Source organism: Nomascus leucogenys, chromosome 10 (genome assembly GCF_006542625.1).
Source record: "Nomascus leucogenys isolate Asia chromosome 10, Asia_NLE_v1, whole genome shotgun sequence".
In the NCBI taxonomy this organism is placed as follows: domain Eukaryota; kingdom Metazoa; phylum Chordata; class Mammalia; order Primates; family Hylobatidae; genus Nomascus; species Nomascus leucogenys.
This window is the reverse complement of record NC_044390.1, coordinates 13,110,700-13,136,868: the sequence shown is the minus strand read 5'-3', so window position 1 is coordinate 13,136,868 and position 26,169 is coordinate 13,110,700. Positions and strand designations below refer to the sequence as shown.

The 26,169-nt window shown below is 39.5% G+C and overlaps 2 long non-coding RNA genes across 2 annotated transcripts; one reads left to right on the top strand and one right to left on the bottom strand.

The window, feature by feature from the left end:
• Nucleotides 1–14,774: 14,774 nt before the first annotated feature.
• On the bottom strand, nucleotides 14,775–22,831 carry CLLU1OS. The gene is made up of 4 exons (XR_004032111.1): nucleotides 22,778–22,831; nucleotides 17,243–17,332; nucleotides 15,686–15,860; nucleotides 14,775–15,149 (listed from the first exon to the last, which is right to left on the bottom strand). It is a non-coding gene; the product is annotated as a chronic lymphocytic leukemia up-regulated 1 opposite strand (long non-coding RNA).
• On the top strand, nucleotides 16,218–25,578 carry LOC105738341. Its single transcript, XR_001114126.2, has 3 exons — nucleotides 16,218–16,522; nucleotides 20,047–20,613; nucleotides 23,609–25,578. It is a non-coding gene; the product is annotated as an uncharacterized LOC105738341 (long non-coding RNA).
• The last annotated feature ends 591 nt before the right edge of the window (nucleotides 25,579–26,169 follow it).

Genomic DNA, 26,169 nt, shown 5'->3' with positions numbered 1-26,169 from the left:
ATAAAAAAGAAATATGTGTAGATAGAGGTGGCTGGTCAAATGGAAGCATTAATACTGCTGAGATAGATGGTGACTGATTAAATGGAAGCAGCCACACATCCATTCATTTCTCTGAAAATTAGCAGCTGTTGGCTGACAGACACCTTTCCTTCACATGCTCTTGCTGAAGTGATAAGAAGTGAAAAGAGCTCGAGGCAGGACTATTTTGAGTTCCAGGCGATCTGTGTTGCTATGAGATCTGAGATTAGTGGTTAGGTTGGTGCCGGATGTCATCCAGCAGCTGATCATGAAACCTCTAAAAGTTAAGTTCATTTCTCAGAAATCATCTGAGCATGTGGGCTGTTCAAGAAGGTGATTGAATTGCTGTTTCTTGGGATTTCCCCACCCTCAGTCCAAATGAACTAAAGGGATTAATGGCCTTGATCCTGTAAGCATTTTTTTAATGCACCATGTTAAAATGCAACATGTTCTGTCCTTTTGTTCTTTGAGGAGCCACTAATTCAACTGTTGCCCAAAACTTTATGCTGATTACTTTGTAATTATACCAAAATACCATTTTAGCTTCTTATTAACCACTGAGTTAAAAGACATTTATGGAAGCATGATATGTCAAAGTCAGGTGAATTAGTGAAAAGTAGGCACAAAAGGTTATGGGATTCATGTAGCCTGAAATTTACATCTGTGTAAACCTTTGGCAGTTTGGCAGCTAAGTCTGCAGCCTCTGAGGGTGGTAAATGGCAGGAACTATGCCCATGCTTGAATGGTAATTTGCATTCTATAGTTAGGAGTGCCTATTTAACTGCCTCTGGCACTATGTAATTTTCTGTGCCTCAGTTTACTCTTCAGTAACATGTGATAGTTAGTAATATAGTACCTATGCCAAAGTATGTTCCTCACATGTAGTATGTGCTCAATTAATATTAACTATTAGTATTGCTACTATCATTGTTGCTATTACTACAGAAAAGGCCCGTGCATCTGTCTCAAACAAATCATACCAAAGACTGACTTTAGTAAAGAAGACCAGGAAGCTTCAGGATTAGGCTTCAGAGTCAGGCTTTCATAGTCACAAAGATAGTGATTGGAGGAGTAGTGATAATGGAGGAGCTATTAAGAAGAAAGAACATCATTCTTGATCTGAAGAGAGTACTTAGAACAAGTATTTCAAAAAAAGAATGCTACCATTTCCTAGGTTGGTACATTGAGGCTTCTGGGGCTGGAATCTGCTTATTTATGAGGTAGATTATGAGAATCATAGGTTTGTAGGGAGCCTTCAGGGTCACCTAGTTCAGCCATTGCCAGATGAGTTTTCTTCAATAAGAATTTTAAACCTGCCTGAAGTGTTATCTGTGGTATCCACCCGCTTCTTCTGCCTTATCTTTGGTCTCCTCTCTTGTCCTTCTCAACCACACACAATGTGTCAGCACACACAGTGAAACTCCCTGTCCAAAAGGAGAAAAGGCTAAAGGAATTCACACTGAAACAGTTGTGCTAGCCTTCATCCCAAGAATGAGTGCTAGTGTATGTGTAGTTTTTTTTTAAAAATAACTTTTCAAAAATATAAAAAAAAAATCCTAAACATCAGCTTAGTAATTATCCCTGACATTAGTCATTTATAATGCCAGGGAAAAGACATTTACACTAACAAATGGGTCTTGATCACTCTCCTTGTGTTCTAGGAAACTGTATTAGCCACGGTTAAGTAGTAGGAGGGCTTTGAGAATGCAGTAACTTCCATTTAGATTGAAAATACAAGATCAAATAGAGTATACTAAAAGTGTATAGGCATAAGTATAACAATCTTCTCTTGGGAATATAAAACCTTATAGCAATGCAAGAAATTTGGCTTAACAATTACATTTATATAAAATTTTAAAAATTTTTGTAGAAAGTAAGATCAAGAGATAGTAACTGGGTGAAGTGGTGAGTGAAAAAGCTAAAGTGATCCTAGGTTGCGTAGACAGATGTGCAGCTGCTGAAAATAAGGATGTTATAATTTTCCTGCCCTCTGCCCTGGTCAGAGCATATCAGAATCTTGTAGGCCAAGCGCCGTGTCTCATGTCTGTAATCCCAGCACTCTTGGAGGCCGAGGTGAGCAGATCACGAGGTCAGGAGATCGAGACCTTCCTGGTTAATGTGGTGAAACCCCGTCTCTACTAAAAATACAAAAAATTAGCCGGGTGTGGTGGCGGGCACCTGTAGTCCCAGCTACTTGGGAGACTGAGGCAGGAGAATGGTGTGAACCCCGGGAGGTGGAACTTGCAGTGAGTCAAGATTGTGCCACTGCACTCCAGCCTGGGTGACAGGGCGAGACTCTGTCTCAAAAAAAAAAAAAAAAAAGAATCTTGTAATCTGCTAAGAACACCACTTCTTCAAAGGGGTATAGATACACTGAACCCCAGTCTGAGAATAGTGACCAGAATTGGAAAGGGACGCTAAATGAGTTCACTTGAGGAACAGCTGAAGATTCTGGAAGATACTTAGAACAGGGGCAGAGATACCTTTAAATATCCAAGGACAAGGACAAAGATGTATCTCTGTGAATACAAAGGTTAAAACAAGCACCAATATATGGTACATTAAGCACTAATGTTTATTGAGAACGTATTACATGTCAGGCACAAGCCATGCAATACATGCATTAATTTATGAGGAAACAGACTCTGAGAAATAATTGTCCCAAGTTGATGGAGTTTGGATACAAACTCAAGCAGTCTGGCTCTAGAGCCCATGTCTTAAGTATTAGGTTATCTTGACAATGCAGCAAAATATATTTCAACTCAACAGAAGAAAAACTCCCTAACTGCCCAGGATGTTTAAAGGTGAAATATATTATTTTACTCAAAAAAAGTAGTGAGTTTCTTGTCACTAGCAGAATGTTAGGGGAGGTCATATAACCACTTGGAAGGCTAAAGCAGAGATAGCTAGTTTTCTCCACTATCTATGTTCTCCTCTGTTTCCTGGTTGTACACTTGGACTGCATGTGCCAGTCTCCTTGCTGTTAGCTGTGGGCTGGTGGCTGAGTTCTGGCTGATAAAATGTGAGTGACAGTGGTACCTGCCAAATCCAGGCTGCCCTTTAACTGCCCCTTCCACCCTACCAACCCTTTGTGTGAGCCTCACCTCCTTGCCCCATCTGCTGGCTGAAAGGGGAATACCTTGGTTATCTAGAAGAAGGAAGAGCCACAAGATGGAAGGAACTTGGATCCCTGAATGGCATAGCCTCTTCCTGCTAATCTGCCATGAAATAAGACATGAGTGAAAAATAAACTTCATTTAGGTGAAGCCAATAAAATTTTGAAGTTTTTGTTAAAGCAGTCACCTTGTTATGATGAATACAGAGGGCAGAATTTAAGTACTTGATGAGAGATTAAACTCATTATTGTTTAATGTCTACTCAATCTTGACATTCTTTGACTTTTGGATCAAGAAGCAAAGCAGATTTTGAGAATATCCTAATTTTAAAAAACCTTATAACCCCCAACATATTCCTGGACACACAAAAAACGTGTTTGCTTTCACACTATAAAAATGCACTGAAGGAACAGTTCCTCTTTCTCCTTAGAGACTATTCTTCAATAAGTTCTCCTCTAATTGAATAGGAAACCCAGCTACAGTTAAATTAGGAGGAATGTGCATGGCTGACTCTGAGTCTGGCCCTAAAGACCTTTACACAGTGGCACTTGTCTAGTGAACTTACAACTGAGCTGGCAGGTCACAGCTTTGCTTAGCTTCTTGAGAAGTATTTGTAAACATGGGAGGTGTCAATGCATCACATCTCCGAGAGCATCACGGCAGCTCTGAGCTCCGCTACTTATCTACCCTTGTACCAGGTAGGGTTATTTGTCATAGGGAAGAGAATCTGATTCTAGTGAGCTAAAATAATAATAATAACAAAAAGTTGAGAGGTAACTCAGAGAAAGGTGAATTACCAGGCTTTCGAAAGGACAAGGACCAGAGCATGTGGATACGATGTCTTCAAGATGCTACTGTTGGAATGGACCATCTTCAAAATGTCTTGGTCCCTGTATCACGTAGCTAAATATTCCAATTCCTGGAAAAGGACGTCTGACTGGCCAGCTCTTGACTGAATTAGTATTCCGTTGCTGCTGTGACAAACTGTGACTAACTTAATGGCATAAAACAACCCAAATTTACTACTTCAAAGCTTCTGTGGGTTAAAAGGCTGAATGAACTCAACTGGGTCCTCTATTAGGGGCTCATATGGCCAAAATCAAGTTGCCGGTAGTGCTGAGCTCCGTCCTGGAGTCTCTGGAGAAGAACGTTCTTCCAGCATCATTCAGGTTGTTGACCAAATCCAGTTTCTTGTGATTCTAGGACTGAAGTTCCCATTGCCTTGCTGGCTGTCAGCCAAGGACCAGGTTTTGTCCTAGAGACTGCTTGCATCCTTCCTCATGCTTTACCTGTAATCCTCTCCAGCACTGGTGAACGAATCCCTCTTATACATTGGGTCTCTCTGACTTTTCCTTCTGCTGCATCACTCTGATTCCAGCAAGACAGTGTTCTCTACTTTTAAGGGCTGAAATCATTATGTTGCACCCACCAGGTTATCCAGAATAATCTCCCTATCTTTGTTTTGTTTTTGTTTTTGTTTTTAAACAGTCTCACTCTGTCACCAGGCTGGAGGACAGTGGTGCAATCTCAACTTAGTGCAACCTCTGCCTCCCAGGTTCAAGCAATTCTCCTGCCTCAACCTCCCAAATAGCTGCAACTACAGGCATCTGCCACCAGGCCCAGCTAATTTATGTATTTTTAGTAGAGACAGGGTTTTACCATTTTGCCCAGGCCAGTCTCAAACTCCTGATCTCAAGTGGCCCACCTCCCTCAGCTGTCCAAAGTGCTGGGATTACAGATGTAGGCACCGCGCCTGGTCTAGTCTCCCTGTCTTAAGGTTTGTAACTACGTCTGCAAAGCCCTTTTTGCCATGCAATGTAACATATTCACAGGCTCCAGGGATCAGGGCATGGACATCATTTGGGGGCCGTGCTGCCTACCACACTCACCCTTTCACTGATAAGCCCACCAAGCTGGCCTTCCATAAGCAGAAGTCGATCCTCTAAGGGAAATCAAGGTGCCACTCCTAAAAGAGTGAGTGGGGTGCTGAGAAGATGACAGCAATCGCTCTCTTTTAACTTTCCAGTTAGAACTGACATCCACAGCCAATCTCTGAAATAAGCATATCCTTAACTTACAGGTGTCTGAGCAGCTAGGCTCAAGACCAGACAATTAAGAAGTATGAAAAGATGAAAGACAATAAATGATGGGTTTGATCTTCGTATGTCACTCTGAGCAGTGAGTCGGGAAATTCCTTTCTTCATTAAATCATTAACCAACACCACATCAACACCATCACGTAAGGCACTTTGTTATGGGCTACAAAGTTCCAAAAAACTCCATGCTCTGTATTTGAAGAGTTCATAATATAGGTCAGTGGTCTGCAAACTTTTGAGGACATAAAAATTACCTGGGAATTTGCTAAAAATGAAGATTCCTAGGCCCACTGCTATGGTTTGAGTGTGGCGCCCCCTTCAAAATTCATGTTGAAGCCTAATCATCAAGGTAATGATATTAGAGAGTGGAGCTTCTGGGATGTGATTAGGTCATGAGGACTCCTCCCTCATGCACAGATTAAGGCCCTATCTAATGGGGTTGTGAGAGTGAGTTTGCTGTTTTCAGCTCTTTTTCCATGTGAGAACACAGTGTTCCTCCTCTCTGGTGGATACAGCATCAAAGTGCCATCTTGGAAGCAGAGATCAGCCTTCCCCAGACAATCATACCTGCTGGGGCCTTGATCTTCGACTTCCCAGACTCCAGAACTGTGAGGAATAAATTTCTGTTCCTTAAAATTACAGTCTCAAGTGGTCTGTTACAGCAGCACAAAATACACTAAGATGTCCACTGCCAGAGACACTGTTTCAGAAGATGTGGGTAAAGGCCCCACAAATCAACATCTAATATAATGTCAGCTACATAATAGGTGCTCAGTAAACAATTTTGATGAATGAATGATTATAATTTTTTTTAGAGATGGGGTCTTGCTCTGTTGCCCAAGGTGGAGTGCAGTGGTATGATCATAGCTCACTGCAGCTTTAAACTCCTGGGCTCAAATTATTCTCCCACTTCAGCCTCTTGAGTAGCTGGGACTACAGATGCATGTCAGCACACCCTGATTTAAAAAAATGTTTTGTAGAGACAGGGTCTCACTTTGTTGCCTAGGCTGGTCTCAACCTCCTGGCTCCAAAACTGTTGGGATTACAGGCATGAACCACCATGCCTGGCATGAATTTAATTAATGCATCCATTGATTCTAATGCAGAAAGTCCATGAAGCACCCGTGGAGGAAAGTTGACCATCTGGGCAAAAACTCAATCAGGCAGTTAGTGGAGATCAATTGAATAGGGTGCTTTGGCTTTGTCATTCAAAATGTTCAGGCAAAAAAAATCAACACCCCTTATTTATGAAGTTGATTCCTGCTTCCTTTTAAAGAAACTGAATTTAGTCTAAAATAAAGTAAGAAAAAAATCCGGAAGCAGAGAGGAAATAAGAGACATATCCAGGAATTTTAAGCAGAATGAGGTCATAGGAAGTTGTTGTTTTCCTGCATCTTTTTATTTTTTTTTTTAAGCAGGAAAATTCCACCCAAGAAACAGATCAGTTGATCTTGCACCTGTGCTCCTGTGTCTGGCACTTATCTGGGTCAAATTGGGAGAGCAGCCCCCGGTCCTGGAAATAGACAACCAACCCTGTCACTGGGACACACAGCACGTACAGCCATTCTTATTGCCAGACGTCCTCACCCAGCATCCATCAGGGAGCAGGTTCCATGCCATTTAGACAGCATACCAGATGCACAAAATCACACAGGGACATCTGACCAAACTTCCCTTCCCTTCACACATCCATCTCCCGGGTCCAGATCCTTGAAGTACCTATCTCTCTTGGTGTTCTTGCAAACGTATCCAATATGATTTGCTTTCAGAAGGGTTAAGAGAGAAGGTTTTGAATTCAGATGGCCTGGACTCTACTCTTATTGGAACACTTCTAGGCATGTGCCTTAGGATAAATTACATAACCTGTCTGTGCCTCAGTTTACTCATCTGTAAATGGAAGATGCTAGCAATACCTACATCATAGGGTTCCTGGGAGGATTACATGAGATAACGCATGTAGAGCACAGTGCGTGGTCCTCTTAAGTGCTACAGAATAGGTGAATGATGGTGAGATATCATCTCCCAGGGTTCTAGCCTCTTCTCTTGCACCACTCTAGGACAAGCCCTGACTTCAGAGTTGTACCGGCCAATTGCTATATAGCTAGAAATCCTGGTCTGGGGATGATTCTGTCCCACCACTGCCCACTGTGGGTACAGTGTTTTTCACCATGCACTCCCACAGGTAAGTACACATAGGCTACGAGTAGCCCTCAGCCTGCCTCATCATGGATGTGTGTTATAATAAATATGTATTAATTATGCTGTTTTCTTATAGAGGAAAGTCCTGATGTTAGTTGCCTTGAAGTCAGACACCCACAGAGAAGCACAAGTTTTCAGATTAATTCATCGCTTGATTCTTACCCCTGAAGTCATATCTCTGGATCTCTGGTTCTCACATTATAAATTTCAATGATTCTTTTTCTATATGGCCATGTCATTCATATCCTGTGTAATATGGGGAAACTGAGGTATGAATGGCATCATTCAAAAAGCACCTGCAATTTTTCTTTGCCAAGCACTTACAGCTTTTTCTCATGTTGCTTTCAAAAAGTCATTGAAATATTGTTACATATATTTTGTAGATGAGAAAATGAATATTCAAATGCATTAGGTATCTTGTCCAAGTTCTTACAGCCAGAAAGTAGAGAAATGAATTTGAATTACAGATCTTCTACCTCTTGGCTTATGCTCTTTTCATGACACTGGGAATAAATGTCTGAACAAGCATGACTTCATGTTTCAACTATTTATCAAATACCTGTTTTCTAGTAAGATCTTGCACTCACTCAGTGGGATCCCCTGAAGCCTGCTGATTATTTGTCCTTTGGCATTTATCACTCTCTGTGGGACCTTACTCTCCTATGGTAAAGTTTTATTGTTATTAAAAAGTATTATTTGACAATAAATGTAGAAATCCTACAGATCATACTCAACAACATGTCTAACATCAGCACACAATGTCTAACAATCATTGATGAATTCTTTATTTCAAACATAAGCAATAACCTAATTAAGGAAGGTATTTTTAATAAATTGACACTTTTTGACATAACCATATTTCAAGTGGCTCCATTGTTTTCTTTTTCTTTTCTTTTTTCTTTTTTTTTTTTTTGAGAAAGGGTCTCACTCTGTTGCCCAGACTGGAGTGCAGTGGCAACATCATAGCTCACTACAGCCTCGACCTCTCTGGGCTCAAGCAATCCTCCCATCTCAGCCTCCCAAGTAGCTGGGACTACAGGTGTGTACCATCGTGCCAGGCTAATTTTTCATATTTTGTAGAGACGGGGTTTTGCCTGGTTGCCCGGGTTTGTCTCAAACTCCTGGGTGTTCCGCCCACCTTGGCCTCCCAAAGTGCTGGGATTATAGGCATGAGCCTCAAGTGGCTACTTTTTAGGGTTGAAATTTATATTGGCTATCAACTAGCTTCTCTAGTTAGTATTTGGGATCTGCTAACTAATTTCTATTACCATCCAACTTGTCAACATTTGTTGAAATATAACTGTCCTCACTTTTCTTGTGTGAACATTGAATACACTTTCAGACTAAATTTTGTTTATTACTTAATGTCTTATTCTTTAGTAAAGTTAATAATATTTCTTAACACTTTGCCTTCTACAAGTGAATAACTTGTTTGTGATGGCTACCTCTTTTTTTCTCTTAGCCTGTCACAGGTATTATGGGTAAAAATTAGCATGGCTGGGCAAAAACAATGAAAGAAATACACTTGCCTGGGAAAGCTGGGGAGGGGGAAATGAATATAATTCAAAATACCATATATTTATTGAACACTATTGGAATATATGTCCTGTTGGAAATGTAAAAGTGACATATGCTCTCTTTGTGGGTCTCAGACTTTTAGGATCTAGTTGAGAGAACTGGACTTATACACAAAATACAATTCAACAACATTATGAGCTAGAAAATCCATGAGCTAAAGTCTTTGGCAAAGACATTAGGTAATATGAGGAGTCAGGAAAAGGAGAAATTACTGTGGGCTGGAATGGTCTGGGAACATGAGACGAAGGAATTGGCTTGTTACTGGAGAAAGGATGAGGTTCAAAGAGATGGAAAAAGAAAAGAGAAGGAAGAAAATAAATGAGGAAAAACAGGTTGCCAGAAAGAACAAGGAAGAAGAGAGGCAGGTAAGCAGTGGATTTTGCCCTAGGGAAGGTAATATAACTAGAGGCGGCAGTTTCTAACAGGCCATGATGGATAAGATACACTTTAGCCCTCACTGGTATGTGCAGAAATTCAAATTTGGAAATTCAAGCTTACATGACAGTAAATATATGTTGGGGAAAAAAAATAACCGGTAAACATTTACATCAGCTCTTTTTCCTAAAGAGAAACCTATTCCATGCTATGAAATATTTGTCACAATTCTGGTTTCAAAATACTTGCTCTACTTTTCCAAGCCACAAGAGGAAACATTTTCTCTGCCAACACTCTCTGACCTTAACCAGTTTCTCCACTACGTCTACTCTTAAGCTCTCTTCAGAGCTGTGTGTATCTCGTCTTTATGTAAACCTCCTGATGATATACTTATAGAGATATTCAGGCAACTTTTTCATGAACTTTACCAGGAAAGACATTTCTAGCAGGAGAGCATGAATAGAAATGGACTCTTCCCCTGTCTACTGGGTTCTGATTGTGGTCACTCTAACTATAAAAAGTGTGTAAAAATCATGAACAGATTATTTTGTTTCCTTGGGGTCCCTAAAAATTTCAAAGTATCTGTATTAGCACAGGAAGATTTAAATTGATTTCTCAACACATTCAGGTTTCTTATGAACTTTTTTAAGATAAATTCCCTCCAGCATTCAGAAACTCATATATTACAGAATAAAAAATAAAGCAGAAAATTAGTGTATCTGGCTAAAAAATGAGAGCAGGGTTCTGCCTCATTTTGGAAAGTCACTAAGACAGTAACAATACCATTAATGATAAAATGTTATCATTAGTTAATTATTAGATGTGTTTTTGTATGCCGGCCACATAATATATACTCATATATGTACCACCTACATTTCTAGATGTAAATGTGAGGGAATTATGGTAGTATCTACCTCGTATGATTGCTGGATGATTTAAATGAGCCGTTATCTCAAAAACTTGGTACAGAAAGCAGAAACTTTTAGTTATTAAGATTCTTACTATTCCAATATTTGAATAAAACAGTGACCTGCTAAGAAACCCCAATAATATTCTGATACATCAAAACCTTCTGGCATTAGATGTTTCTAATCTAACATCTTCATATTAATTTTTTTATGTTTCAATTATCTACATTCAATAGTAAATGTGTTTCTAAACACTGGATGCATTTTTAACTGAATGTGTTTTGTACCACATTTTGACAACTTTTGTTTTAACTGTGATTCAGCTTATAACAAAACAAAACAATGCACCTTCTCTCCGCTGTTAATAAGGTTAATGAAAAGTTGACTTATGAAAAAAATCCTAATTTATGCACGTTCTCATTGTTTTCCTTGCTAAGGACATTAATACTTGACGATTCTGTAACAAAGAATTACCATGGGATGAAACTTTGATACAAATATCTTCAGTCAATACAATGTGCTTGATTTTACCTAGATGAGATTTTTCTTTTCTTCTTTCTTTTTTGAGACAGGGTTTTGCTGTGTTACCCAGGCTAGCCTCAAACCCCTGGCCCCTGGCCTCAAGTGATCCTCTCGCCTCTGCTTCCCAAAGTGCTGGGTATTACAGATGTGAGTCACTGAATCCAGCCTCACTTAGATGGCTTTCTTAGTGAATTATTTTATCTGGTTCTAAAACTTTTTGACAATATTCTCAAATATTTATGGATTTTATAACATAATTTATGGATTACATAGTTATGAATTTTATAAATGATTTTGTGGTATTGCCACAGATCATCATCATTGTACAGGATGTATAACATAACCATGGTTTAATATATTTTCATAAACTATAGACCAAACAAAGGCTGGTCAGGACCAGGGCATGCATGCATTTTATATGTGTGGTGCCTATTGGAATATGCCAGGCCTCCTGTGAAAAAATCAGTAAGTGCTTATCTCATAGGACCAACAGCCCAACATTGCTGAAGTCACTACCACACTTTGCACTTATCTTCATGTGGAAATAGATAGCCACTGTTGAATTCCGGTGAGAACGACACGTCTGAAATCTCTCAGCTTCACAACCCCTATTACAGCCCTCAGAGAATCTTCTCACAAACAACAACTTTAGGAGGTGATGTTCCTAGAATGAATCAGTTTCTAAAATTAAAAATGAAAACAATGACAAGGAGAAGGGAGGGTCAGGGAGGAAAGGCTGATGCTACTAAAAGACAAAAGACAGTATAACCTCTTATGAGGATGGTCCGGACACTCAGGGAAATGCGGGAAGAAATAAAAGATAGCAGTTTGAACCACACTGTGATGGCTAACTTCATGTGTGGACCCGACCGATCTATGGGACACCCAGAAAGCTTGTAAAGCACTATTTCTGGGTGCGTCTGTGAGGATGTTTTTGGAAGAGATCAACACTTGAGTCAGTAGACTGAGTAAAGCAGATGGTCCTCACCAATGTGGGTGCACATTGTTTAATCTGTTGAGTGCCTGGATAGAACAAAAAAGGCAAAAGAAGGGTGAATTCCGTTTCTCGTCTTAAGCTGGGACATCCATCCTTTCCTACCCTCAGACATGAGAGGTTTGGATTCCTGGGCCTTTGGTCCCAAGGACTGACACCAGTGGCCACCGCTGGTTTCAGGTCTTTGGCCCCAGATTGTAAGTTACACCATCAGCTTCCTTGGTTCTTGGGCCTTAAGACTCAAGCTAAAATACACTACCAGCTTCCCTTGTTCTCTAGCGTAGGGACAGCAAATCATGAAACCTTCTGCCTCCATAATCATATAAGTCAATTCCCATAATAAATCTGTGCTTATTTATCTATAGCTTTCCTTTTGGTTCTGTTTCTCCAAAGAACCTTAATGTACACGATATGACCTAACCTGTAGTAATGATAACCTTATGCAGGTTTGAATAAGATGATAGTATTCTCAGTATCTGGGAGGTATGAGCTAGAGTGATGAACCACCCCAGTGAGCCTAGGAATGAGGAGATTTCTGAAATGTGGGACATTTGGTGTTAAAACCAGGAAATAACATAGCCATATGGAAAACAAATAGAACTACTGTATGATTCAGCAACCCAACCACTGGGAATTTACTCAAAGGAAAGGAAACCAGGATATAAAAGAGAATCTGCACTCCCATGTTTATTGCAGCACTCTTCTCAATAGCCAAGATGTGGACTCAACCTAGGAGACTGGATGAATGGACAAAGAAAATGTGGCATATGTACACCATGAAATACTTATCAGCTATAAAAAAAGAATTAGCCAAAGCAGTGGTAAGTGCCTGTCATCCCAGCTCCTTGGGAGGCTGAGGTGGGAGGATCTCTTGAGGCCAGAAGTTTGAGACCAGCCGGGGCAACATAATAAGACGCGGTCTCTAAAAAAATTTTAAAATGGGCCTTCCTTAAAAAAAGAATAAAATCGTGTCATTCACGGCAACATAGATGGGACCGGAGGACGTTAATATTAAGTGAAATTAGCCAGAACAGCAAGTTAAACCCCACATATTCTCATGCATATGCGGAAGCTAAAAAAACCTTGATCTCATAGAAGTCAAAAGTAGAACAGAGGATGCTGGAGACTAGAAAAGGTAGGGGGAAGGAAGGGAGAGGGAAAAACTTGTTAACAGACACAAAAACAAAATTACAGTTAGATAGGGGGAATTAATTCCAGCATCCTGTAGCACTATAGGATGCCTATAGTTAATAATAATACGTTAATTAGTCTCAAATAGCTAGAAGGAGGATATTGAATGTTCCCAACACACACAAAAAAATGATAATGTATGACATGATGGATATGGTGGTTATCCTGATCTGATCACTCTACATTATATGTATCAACACATCACTATGTACATCATAAATATGTAGAATTTTTATTTGTCCATTTAAAAAAGATAATAAATTTAAAAATAAAATAAAAACTAAATTAGTGTTCCATGAAAACCTGAATGAACTGGTCACCCTACGTCTGCCCGTCTAGATGGCTGCTCAAAGTTTCCCAGGCTCCACGTCAAGTTGTTCCACTGCTCACTGGAACTTCCCTAGTCAGGTTGGGCAAATACTAATTTACAGCAATGGTGAATTTATCACTGACATTTCTTCAGTTCCCCTCTTTGGCATCTGCTTCTTCTTTTCTGTAATGCTGTTTGTTGAAATGCCCAACATTCTTTTTCTTCCCTAGAGCTATTCAGGGTGACCTTTCTTTTCACATTTTCCCATGCCACTTCCATTACGTCAAAATAAAACAGTCCTGTGTGGCCACTGCTCATGACCTTGTTTTCTGCCATGTGAAGACAGGATCAGCTGCTCTTTCTTCTCCTCCTTTTTTTTTAGAGACAGGATCTCTCTCTGTCACCCAGACTGGAGTGCAATGGCACAGTCGTAGCTTGCTGCAGCCTCGAACTCCTGGACCTCCTCAGCCTCCTGAGTAGCTGGGACTACAGGTGTACACCACCATGCTTTCCTAATCTTTTATATATATATATTTTTTATAGAGATGGGGTATTACTCTGTCACCCAGGCTGAAGATCAGCTGCTCTTTCTAATGTGTGGTTAGATAGGAAGATCTGTCTCCCAGGGGATAAAATACTACCTGGAATAAAGGTATCTTTAAAATAATCCCAGAGAAGAAAACATTTTTATAGTATGACAGAGGCGGAGAAAACAGAGAATATTTGTTAAGGCAGGATTTTCACCACTCCCAGTACAATCATCTGTCTATTACCTTTTTATACCTTACACGGGCTGGCACTGCTGGGGGTACAAAGTAGATGCCAGACTTCACAATGGTTAGATTCATGTTTAAAAAGCCATTGGATCAAACCTTTGTGAAAGTTTCCAGCTTTTTTCTGTTCCAAATATGTGTCCATTATAAAAGAATCTCAAGAGCATAACTGCCAAGATAGTCTATGTCCATGAGTATTTCAACGTCTCTCATGAAATCTGTTCCCATCATTAATCAAGATATTGTATGAGCAGTATTCCACATAAACTAGGCGCTCAATAATGATTCATTGGCCAATGGAGGGTCATTAATGCACTACAATCTTTTATGCAAGGGGCCCACAGAAATCAGTATGATCCCACAGGAATCCTTTTCTTTTCCTTTGAGAAAGAAACAGAGAGTGGCTTGTATTAGGTTTCTCGTGTGTGTTGTGAGGCGGAAAGATATGAAAAGAAACTTGATCAGAGCATAAATGTGGGCCCGTGGGATAGGAGAGAAAGACGGAATAAAGGAAGAAAACATAGATTATAGACGGGAAAATCAAACCTATTAAAACTGATAATTTTCGAATACTAAAAATGTACATTCATTTGAACAAAAAGATTCTATAAAGCAAGATTTCTCTGTTCTTACCAGCACTACCATGCCCAAACTACCTTAGGAAATGAATCGCAGAGTCAAACTTAAAAGCACCTGAAATTTAAAACAAAAACCAATTTACATTCTATTTAAGAAAAGCAAACAGATGGGCCTGCTAATAATGTCAAAGTCTTGTCTACAAAGAGAAAAACAAACCTGGAACCTGAAGTCAAACAAGTTCAAAATAAAAAGCAAACCAATAAACAGAAACCAACATAGACAGAAGTTACTACCATCTCCCTCAGCCTGTGGAATTCTGGAACTTCTCTTTCTTTCTCCCCTTCTTCTTCTCTCACCTGGAAGACGAGCAGAGTGAACACATCAGGGGTTGTCAGTTCCCCAGATGGCACCACATTCATAAACCACCAACTCCAGGAGAACGTAGGAAGCTTAGTCAAGGCCAAAGTTCTCTTTGGATATTCCACATGGGCTTCAAGACAAAAGAAAAAAAGTTTGCTTGAGAATATCTTCATATCTATTAGTTTGAACCATGCAAAATTACAGTTTTTATAGGTAAAATGAGTGCATATTGGCAATTTCAAATGATTGACCCTAATACATTATGCTTTTGGGTATAGAAATATTCAGATCTTAAATATATGCTGTTACATACAAAATCAGGTATATTCCTGCTTCTATAATTAAAGCAAAGAGAATTTCTTTTGGTAACTACTCCTTCTGACATGAGGTATGAACCAAGTTCAGGAGCCTGAAAGGTCTGGGTCTGGGTCATTTCTCCACCTCTCACTTGTCCCACCATCTTGGTCGGTCATTGTGTTCTGAGCTGTCTCATAAAACATCTGCTATGACTTTACTTTCTCATGATAGGGTGGCTTTCCATCGTTGGCACTTCGTTGGCCTTATTGGTATGCTTTATACACTGGTCTCGTTTCCAAATTGGCATTATTGTTGTTATGATTCCTGCTGCTCTCCCACATTTCCCATCTTTCTCCTGATCTCTCTCACCTGTACATTTCTTACATTTTCTCCTGTGCTTCCTTCTTCCCATAATCATTGCCCAAGTGTGTCTTCTTTCTTCTCCTTGGCACATTTCCTTTGCCCGCTCTCACATACGCAGAGATGGCTCTTGGTTTTCCTTCTGAAATCTCATAGTTTGGAGGTAAACTTGTTAGCAAGGCCACTGAGAAGAGAAAAAAAGGGAAACATAAGGGAAACCAAGTCACTATCTCTCTCATTTCCTGGTTTCTAGAAGTAAGACCCAAAGAACTCACTGTTTCAGCACTTTCAGCTCAGGCCAAACTAGGGTGATCAAACTGAGCTTCTGAGTGCTGATCAAAACCTATAAAACCAAGTAGACAGACCATCTACAAATCTTCACTGTTAAATACCATAAAGAATGAAAAGGTCACTAATCGGTAAGACTATATGTGTGATAATTAAATTTATGCATCAACCTGGCTAGGCTAAAGGATGACCAGGTAGCTGTTAAAACATTATTCTGGGCGTGTCCATAAGAGTGTTTTCGGAAGAGATCAGCATTTGAATTGGTGAACTTAGTAAAGCAGATGGCTCTCACCAATAAGGGCAGGCATCGTCTAATCTGTCGAAAGCTTGAATAAAACAAAAAGAGGAAGGGAAAATTTGCTTCTTCTCTTCTTGATCTAGTATATCATCTTCTCCTGCCCTTGAAGATGAGTGGGCCTTCAGACTTAAACCAGGAGTTACCCCTTTGGCTTCCCTGGTTCTCAGTTCTTTGGACTTGGACTGAATTACACTGCCAGCTTTCCTGGTTCTCCAGCTTGCAGATGGCAGATCATGAGACTTCTTGGCCTCCATAATTGTGTGAGTCAATTTCCATTTTATTTACATATCCAGTCATGCATTGCTTAACAATGGAGATAGGTTCTGAGAAATGTATCGTTAAGTGATTTCATCATTGTGCAAACATCATAGAGTGTAATTACACAAACCTAAACAGCATAAACTACTACACGTCTAGGCTACATGGTGTAGCCTGTAACATCATGATAAGTACGTGTAACATTATGATAAGTATGTATGTATCTACCATATCTAAATGTAGAAAAGGTACCATAAAAATATGGTATAATCTTATGGGATCACCATCATATATGCAATCCTTTGTAGACTGAAATGTCATTGTGTAGTGCATGACTGTATATGCACATACACACACACACACACACACACACACTATTGGTTCTTTTTGTATGAAGAGCCCTAATACAATATGTTATACATTTGTATTGACTCTATTTCAAAATTTATGGTTTTGGTGAAACATATGTGGAGATGGGGCATAGGTGTGTGAACTGGGATAGTGTCCTGCTGATGAATGGATGGGAGGCATCATTTGGGACAAACCCAGGGCATCAGTGTACAGATATCAAGAGCTCAACAAGAGCACTTTATGGCAAAACCCCCCACAAGACCTCTCAGAAGTTGTGAAAAATGTTTCTGCTAAAAGTTTCTTTATGACAGATGACATTTATGGATAAAATAGGGATTAGCAGGATTCTTTAAATACTTTCGAACACTGACCTTCATTTCTACCAGGCAGTGGGGCCCCAAGTGCAGAGCCATAGGAAGTACAAGTCTGGGAGATACTAGGCTGCACTGTCTGTAGAGAATCTGAAAAATAATAGAATCAATGAAATGCAGTTTGGTATAATTATTGCCATGCATCATAATTCTAAATCATACTAGCGGCCAAATACTCTTCCCTGAAAAAACATTTTCTTGGTTTGAATTCTAAATAATTGTTGTGGTCACCACTGAGCTTTTAAATATATAAATGGTTTCAAGTTTGCATATTTTTATTACCTGTTCCTTAACAAACATTGAATCCAACATGAAAATGATTATGGGAAACATCCAGGTGTACAGTCCCTGACTCTTAAGGACTCAGGTAAATACTTAGGGTATTTCATGGCCCTAGTCTTTGGGGTACCACATGTTTCTTCTTCAAATCACAGATTCAAAATCAAGAATGATAACACAGTGATTGTGTAGACAAAATAACTGAACCAAAATTGCTTGCTTCTGTCATTCTATGGGACCACTTAGAGTTTTTACTTGTGCTTAAAATTTTGAATAGTAAAACAGAGTGTGAACTTCATGCTGGAATATTTTTGGCTTTTTAGACACAATTTTAAGTACATGAAATGTTTTTACAAGACTAAGTAACATCACTGAAATTACAGCTTTCTTCTTTTTAAAACTAGTATTTGTTTTAAAACTAAAGAGCAAATCAAGAAAAGCATAATTATTACTGATTATTACAGGATTATTACTGAAAAAGAAATGTATGGAATAGAGGAGGAAGGAATTAACAAATGATCCACTCTGGGTGTTGAAAACACCAATAAGCCACTGCTTCCAGGAAGTGCCTAAGACAGAGGTGGCTTGGCTTGCTGGGTCACAGCATGTAAGGAAACTGCTGGGCTACATGCCACCATCCTCAGTTGTCCAGATAGATAATCCCATAGCCCCATGGGGAAATAATCTTTAATTATGATATAGCTGACACCATTCAAAGCACTATGCTAAGTCCTTTATGTGAATTAACTTTTGTCAAATTTATTTTTCACAAATAACCCAAATATGTATACCACTATTATCCTACTTTACAGAGGAGAAACTAAGCTCCTAAAGTTTAAATATCTAACCCAAGTTAAGACTGCTAGTCTCCCTAGGCTATTAACTCAGGTATAATAACATTATGCTACTGTCTGCAGCTTTGACTATGCCTGAATTATAGCATCATGCTATCTAACTAAAAAGCTGAAGGAATTAAAATGAGCCATAGGGCTCAATTTCATAAAAGGAGAGAAAATACTGGGGAAAAGTGATAATGCAGAGTTTAAAATATTTTTGTAAAAGTGCCAGAGATTGAGTATAACAAGTGTGACCAAAAAAAAAAAGGAAGAAGGTAAAAAAAAAAGAGGGAGGTCTGAGAAATAGAAATATCAGAGGAAGGAAATAAAGGAGGGTGAGAGTAAATTCTCTTTTAGCATTCAGGTTCCACAGATTCCACAAATCACATTTCTTTTTTTACCAACTAAGGAAAAATAACACTTGACCTAACATTTCATTGCAGTTAGCTAAAGGATGCTAGAAAAACTATGTTTCAGTGGTTTGCTCTAATTTCTTCAGGAATAGAGAAAAGTGACAAAAAGATCAGAGAAGAGAAGAAAGGAAACTATCAGAAAAATACAGAATTGGAGTAGGATATAACATATTTGGGTTTAAGGTAAAATTTTATGCTGTAATGTTAAGTATCTTGCTCCTTCAGTTTGGTCCCTGGAACAGCAGCATCAGAATCTGCTGAGGGCTTGTTAAAAAGGCAGAATCTCAGGTCCCATCCCAGACTCACTGAATCAGAATATAAATACTGACAAGATGCCCCGGGATTCATATGCACAGTACAGCTGGCGAAGTTCCATTGTAGCCTGTGATTGTTTTCTGCAACTTAGTATTTCTGAGTTTTTCCAAGGAAGAAAACCCAGGCCTTAGCTTCTGGCAGACTTGTGTTTCTCCTTTACTTACTAGCTGCATGACTCATGAGCAAGGAAATCAAACTTTATGTGCCTCAGTTTCCTCATCTATAAAATGGAGACTATAATAATCATCTCCTAGGCTTGTTTTGAGGATGTTCAATAAATGCTCCTTTCATTCCTCTATTTACAGACCTGCCGCAGACAATTCTGCCAGCAGCCTTTGTGCTATTATCTGTTTTCTAAACTTAGTAATTGAGTGTTATCTGGAGACTAAACTCTGAAATAAATAAGCTGATTATTTATTTTCTCAAAACAACAGAATACGATTTAGCAAATTACCTCTTAAGATATTATTTTACATTTCTATATTCTCCTACCCTGAGTTGATGTGTGAGCAATATGTCACTTTCATAAAGCCAGGTATACATTATGGACAGGTAAGTAAAAAACATATTATTTATTCTACGTTTTTGTCCAAGAATTTTAAATTTCAACTGCTGCGCGCGTGTTGGTAACGTAAAACAAACTCAGTACAGTAGTATTCAGTACAGTATTTAAGCCCCTATACTTAAACATATTCCTTGTACAAATGAAGTTACATGAAAAGCAAATTTGTGTGAGATATTGTAGATGAAAGTAAATTAGTCTTTATGTTCCCCACAAATTGAAACGCATTTCAAAAACTCTGTGTATGTGTGTGTGTGACAGAGTGTGTGTGAGAGAGAGACAGACAGAGAGATACGCTTTGGTTGCCTCCATAAGCTGGCTGCTGTGATTAATAAGACCAAGTTTTCTAAAGAAAATGAGATCATAACAAAAGCCCTCTTTATGCCTATCTTTTATCAGGGGCAAAAAGGAAAGAGACAAAACAGCATGAAATGATGAGACCAAGTGATGAAAATTCATTCACAATGATTACTTTCAAGAGTAATTTCTCTTGGGTAATTCAGCAGCCTGTTACTATGGCTCTCTGGAGTGATAGCTAATGTAAATGAAGCCACTAAAAGTGGATTATCCTGACAAGAATATACTCAGCCAATAATGCAACAGAAATCCATTCAAAGCATTCGGGAAAAATTCAAAAGAATAAATATTCTTTTTTTTTTTTTTAAGTTAATGACCTACAATCCATTTCTCCCCTGACTAACAAGCAGCAAGCACTTAAAAATATCCAGCCAGGATGAAATAGAAACCCACCTGACTTGTTAATATTTTTGTTTGGTCCCAGGGACTCAGATTCTGAGCCAAATTCTTTGAGTGATCTTGGCAAATGTCTCGAATTATTTTTGCCAACTTTTCTTTATCTTGGAAAAAAAAGTTTCATGAATGGGTGTCAAGGGATCCAAAATTGATTAGTTTTAAAAACCTTTCTTGCAGATACGTATGGCACCCTAAAAATGTATTAGAAAAAAAGTAAGTACTCTGTAGTGTGAAAAATTCTTAAAGGACACCCTCTTTTACAAACTCACAAAAACAGCCTTTGGAATACCCACATGAAGTAGCTGTTGTTTTTGCTTTCTATATACCTACATCTTGGCTATTATAAAAAGACTGGTTTTTGGCCAAGTGTGGTGGCTCACGCCTGTAATCCCAGCACTTTGGGAGGCCAAGGCGGGCTGATCACCTGAGATCAGGAGTTCAAGACCAGCCGGGTCAACATGGTGAAACCCAGTCTTTACTAAAAATACAAAAATTAGCCAGGTGTGGTGACGGGCACCTGTAGTCCCAGCTACTCGGGTAGCTGAGGCAGGAGAATCACTTGAACTCAGGAGTCAGAGGTTGCAGTGAGCTGAGATCATGCCACTGCACTCCAGCCTGGGTGACAGAGCAAGACTCCATCTCAAAATAAAAATAAAAAAAAATGGTTTTTCAACAGCTATTCCCACCCTTCTGCATGGAAATATTCACCCAGTCAATTGTTTTCCTAGTTTGGGTAATGGCCCTCTGGGAAGGACTGGAGTGGGGCAAACAGGAGCAGCTGCAAACTATGTTTAGAAGCATGTCTGGGAAATGTCATGCAAGAAAAGACATATTTAAAGGTAGGCTTTGCATGAACGGAAAAGGAGGGTGATCCTATGTAGAGCAGAGCCTCTTACCTGGAGTGAGAGAAGCAGAAGTGGGAAAGCAAGAGGAATTATGCTTTTCATCAGCCAAATTTGCAGGTAGGAGGATTGACTAAGAAAAGGGAAGTCATCTTGGCTGAGGCTCATGAAACCAGGTGTAAAGAAAGTGGACTAGATTAATTTCATCCATTACAGGAAGAAGAGCCGTGAGAGATAATCCAGAAATCATTGGGATTTGATGGTAGAAGGTATTTTGGGACTATTCCATTTGAAATGAGAAGGTACCTGACATTCTTTGAATTCCTTTCAAGCAAAGGATTAAACTTACCCATGAGTTGACTCAGAAAAACATAAAAAGTATTGTTGCTCTACTCAAAGTTTTATCTAATTCATTCTCACTTCTTATTCCATGATGAAATGACATAAATGAGGTTTGTTGTTGTTGTTGTTGTTGTTTTTCTGGACACAAGGCAAGGCAGCTACCTGGGCAGAGCTGTTTTATTTCTCTATGCCGTGGGGAGAAATTGGTTAATTGGCCATGGAATGCAGCCATTAAGATGTTCCCATGTGAGTGAACTTTCCAGAGTTCCCAGCTTCTGCATCCTTCCCCATCCCTCATTTCCATTGCTGGTGATGACAATGTCTCTCCCATCAGCCTCATGAAGTTCTCTTTCATTTATTAAAATTTGCTTTCAGGAAAAATTTTGAAAATGTGTCCAATAATGCCTGATTGGCCCCTTATCCTAAAGGCTTAAACTGGAGGAAGGAAGCTAAACTGAGAAATTTTGCAAATCATTGAGCCAAAAACATATTAATAGCAAGATCTACCATTTATTGACTAGTATGTGGCAGGAAGTGCCCTTTTATTTAGGCAGGGAGAGTTGATGAGGGGAGTGGGGTTCACGCATCTTAAAGAGGTGCTATCTCCTCCTATATAAATCATGTAAGTCAAGAGAGTAAGGAATTGTCTTTGTTTGGTTATATTCAGGGGATTAGAGTATACAGCAGAAGATCCCAAGAGATCTTGGGATCAGTTTAGAGTAAGAAATGCCAATACCGCCGGGCGCGGTGGCTCACGCCTGTAATCCCAGCACTTTGGGAGGCCAAGGCGGGCGGATCACAAGGTCAGGAGATTGAGACCATCCTGGCTAACGTGGTGAAACCCTGTCTCTACTAAAAATACAAAAAATTAGCTGGGCGTGGTGGCGGGTGCCTGTAGTCCCAGCTACTCAGGAGGCGGAGTCAGGAGAATGGCATGAACCCGGGGGGCGGAGCTTGCAGTGGGCCGAGATTGCCCCAATGCACTCCAGCCTGGGCAACAGAACGAGACTCCATCTCAAAACAAAGAAATGCCAATACCAGGAGAAATAGAGCCAAATCATGAACATAAACTAAACAAATGTTGGCAGTGTAGCCTAGTGGTTAAGAGCGCAGACTCTTATCTAGAACACTGCACTCCATGTCCTCACTCCACGCCCTCACTGTGGGGGTCTAATTTAACCCCTGTTACTTACCAGTGGCAGTCTTAAGGCATTCCTTAAGTTCGTTGTGCCCCAATTTGTTCATCTGTAGAAGGGGTAGGATGACAGTAGTGTCTACTTTATAGGCTTACTGTGAGCATTAAACGAGTTAGTACTGTATCTGTAAAGTGCTTAAAATGCTGCTCCAAAAGAGTTTGTTAAACACTTAAGAACTAATTTACTTGCATCTAAACTGACAGCTCTCAATAACTGGAAATGATCAAGCATAAGCCCTGGAATATAGGCAGGTCTCCATGAAGGCAAAAATTTTCATTTCTTTTGTTTAGCCCTGTGCCTAGATCAATACCTAGTGATCATGCTCAAGAAATATTGTTGAATGAATCAATGAACCTACCGAGGTAGTTACATAAAAGAGTTCTGCATGAGTACAAATCTGGGCAAAGGGACCTCCAAGGAAATTTCCACTCTGTGATTTCCTTAAGGAACTCATAAATTGGTGTGATGCAATATAAAAAATGTGCCTATATGATTTGAGAGAAACTTATTTTCTCTCTCTTTTTTCCTTCCTTCTTTCCTCCCTCCCTCCCTTCCTTCCTTCTCTTCTTTCTTTTTCTTTCTTTCTTCTCTTCTCTTTCCTTTCTTTCTTCTTTCCTTTCTGCCTTTCTTTCTTTCTCTCTTTCTTTCTTCTTTTCTTTCTGCCTTTCTCTTTCGTTTTCTTTCTTTCCTTCTTTTTTCCTTTAAGCAGAACATGTCTGTTAGATGAATGCCTTTTTCTAGTTAAAAGGTTAAACAGGGAAGTGAAGCACAATTATCAAGGGTCTCCAGTCATCTCCACATATTCCTAATCATTATCTTCTTTTACAGTTTCATATCTCCAGGCCTTTCATTGGGTCAGGTTGGCATTTCGCTGCCCTTTATGTGTGTGACAAGTGAAAATAAGGAAAGAAAAAAACTCAAGTGAAGAAAATCAGAATCTGTGCAGCAGTTCCGGGGTGTTTCAGCTGCTTCCCACATCACCTGCCTCATCAAGCCCCAGCATCCATCTCCTTGCTCATCTTACATCCCGTGTGCCTGACAGGCCTACCATTCGCTTATCAGAGCAAAGGCTCTCGCACTATTCTGGTTCACCCCCCATTTAGCCAGATATACAAGAATATGTACACAGATGACCTGCCTCACCTGGGAGCTCAGAGGAGCTCAGATTCCGTTACTATTGCACCAAGGACAGATCTCCCAGCAAGAATGACAGAAAAGACCAACTGCCCCCAAAATCTCCTTTCCAAAACACAATTCTCCTAATTCTCCCAAGAAACAAGAACGTGACTGCTCACCTCCCTAAGGACCTGAAAACAACTGGCCATTTCAGCTATTTAAATCAACTTTAAAAAATCCAACCCCCAAAATGTTAAACCATTTTGGTTGGAATGATAACATAACTAACTTGCTGACAGCTACTTCTGCTATTTGCAAAAATGGAAAAAAAAATACTTCTAATCAGGTCAAATCACTCTACCTTTGGGATTCTAAATTTACTCATATTCTCAAAGAAATATATTCAGTCATAGTGGGGAAAATAGGATTATTCCTTTAGTTCAATAAGCAACCAGAAGTTCTTTCTTCAAATCTTGACACTTAATCAATCAGAAATTGATTTTTGGAAAACTGTTTCCTATGAAGCTATCTCTGCCCGCAGGATTTTTCTTTTACAGTCCAAACTGTAGAAGAAAATTCACAACCTGGATTTTCACCTCCATTGGTCAGAGTTTTACTGACCAATCCCACCTCTGCCTTACACCTAACAGAAGTTTATGCCTCTGTTTTCTCTTCACATACCCCAACAGTTACAAATGGTCGTTATTATTAAGCATCTTTTATTTTGTGGCCTCTGATTATATGGTCCCCTAAATTTTGACCTAATCACAAAAGATTGGTAAAATTTTTTAACATATTAATAATATTTTCTTTATGTGTCAATATCTTAGCATGTATCAATTAAGACAGAGGTCTTAACGTTCTCTTTTTGAAAGAGAATATTAAGATTCAGAGATATTAAGAGATTCTCCCAGGATAACAGTTAGGTAACGGAGCTGGATTTTAGTCCAGGTCTGTCTACAGCTCTAACGTATATACACCCTTTGTATAACATGTCACGAATTCAGCATAAAGGGATCTTCAGTGATCTAAGTCAGGAGTCAGCAAACCTTTTCGAACAAGGAACAAATAGTAACATTTCAGGCTTTGTGGACCCTATGGTCTCTATCATAACTGTTCAAATCACCATGTAGTGTAAAAGGAGCCATAAGCAAAATATAAACTAACCAATGTGGCTGTTTTATGGGATATTTTTTAACTCTTTATTTACAAAAGCAGGTGGCAGGTCAGAACTCGCTTATGGACCATAGTTCTCTGACCCCTGACCTGAGAAAATCTTATATTTATGGACAACATTTAGACTGTGACCTGCCGAGTAGGAACGAGAAGCTCTGTCAACTGAAGATCAAGGCTGGAGTTCTGAAAGCGAAAGCGCTGTCTGGTGTTAACGATAAGTGAAATAGTTAAAGTTAGAAGATCCCAGTTATAAGAAGCACAAAGAATAATGACCGTAGACTCCTGAACAAGAGTGTCTGGACTTCTGGCTTAGGCACTCTGGCTGTGTGGTCCTGGCCAAGTTACCTAATCTCTCCAGGCTTCCATTTTCTTATCATTCAATGAAGATAATAGAAGTATTTTCCTCAGAGAGCTGTAAGAATAAAATGAGCCAACCCATGTCAAGCACATAGAATAGGGCCCAGTCCATATTAATTTATCAATAAATGCCAGCTACATGTTAGTTCTCTACATTTTTATTCATTATCATAAAATGTTTATCTACAGATTGGCATTGTAAAGATGGAGTTAAAATTGTATATATGTGAAGGGAAATTATTCCTGTTACTATTGATCTGCATCACATTACCCCAAATTTGATGGCTTAAAGTAACAACATTCATTTTGCAAACAAATTTGAAATTTGAGGAGGGCTTGTCTGGGAAGACTTGTCTCTGCTCTGTGTGGTATCAGCAGGGGGAGGCTTGACCGACTGGCACATGCCCTTCCAGAATGGCCCACTCTCATGTCTGCAAAGTTGGTGCTGGCTCTTGGCTGGGAGCTCAGCTGGGGCTGAGTGCTAGGGTCCCTGGGAGGTTTCTGTGGCCTGAACTTCCTCACCGCAAGGCGGCTGTGGTGTGAGGGTGAGCATTTCAAGATAGAGCCAGGATGACACTGTATTACTGTGTAAGACCCAGCCTGGGAATTAATGTAGCATCACTTCCATCCCATTCTATTTTTAAAAAGTGAGTTATTAAGGTCACCCCATATTCAAGGGGATAGGAATTAGACTTCATCTGTATTAAGAAAAGTGTTTTTAAAAATTGTAGACATGTTTT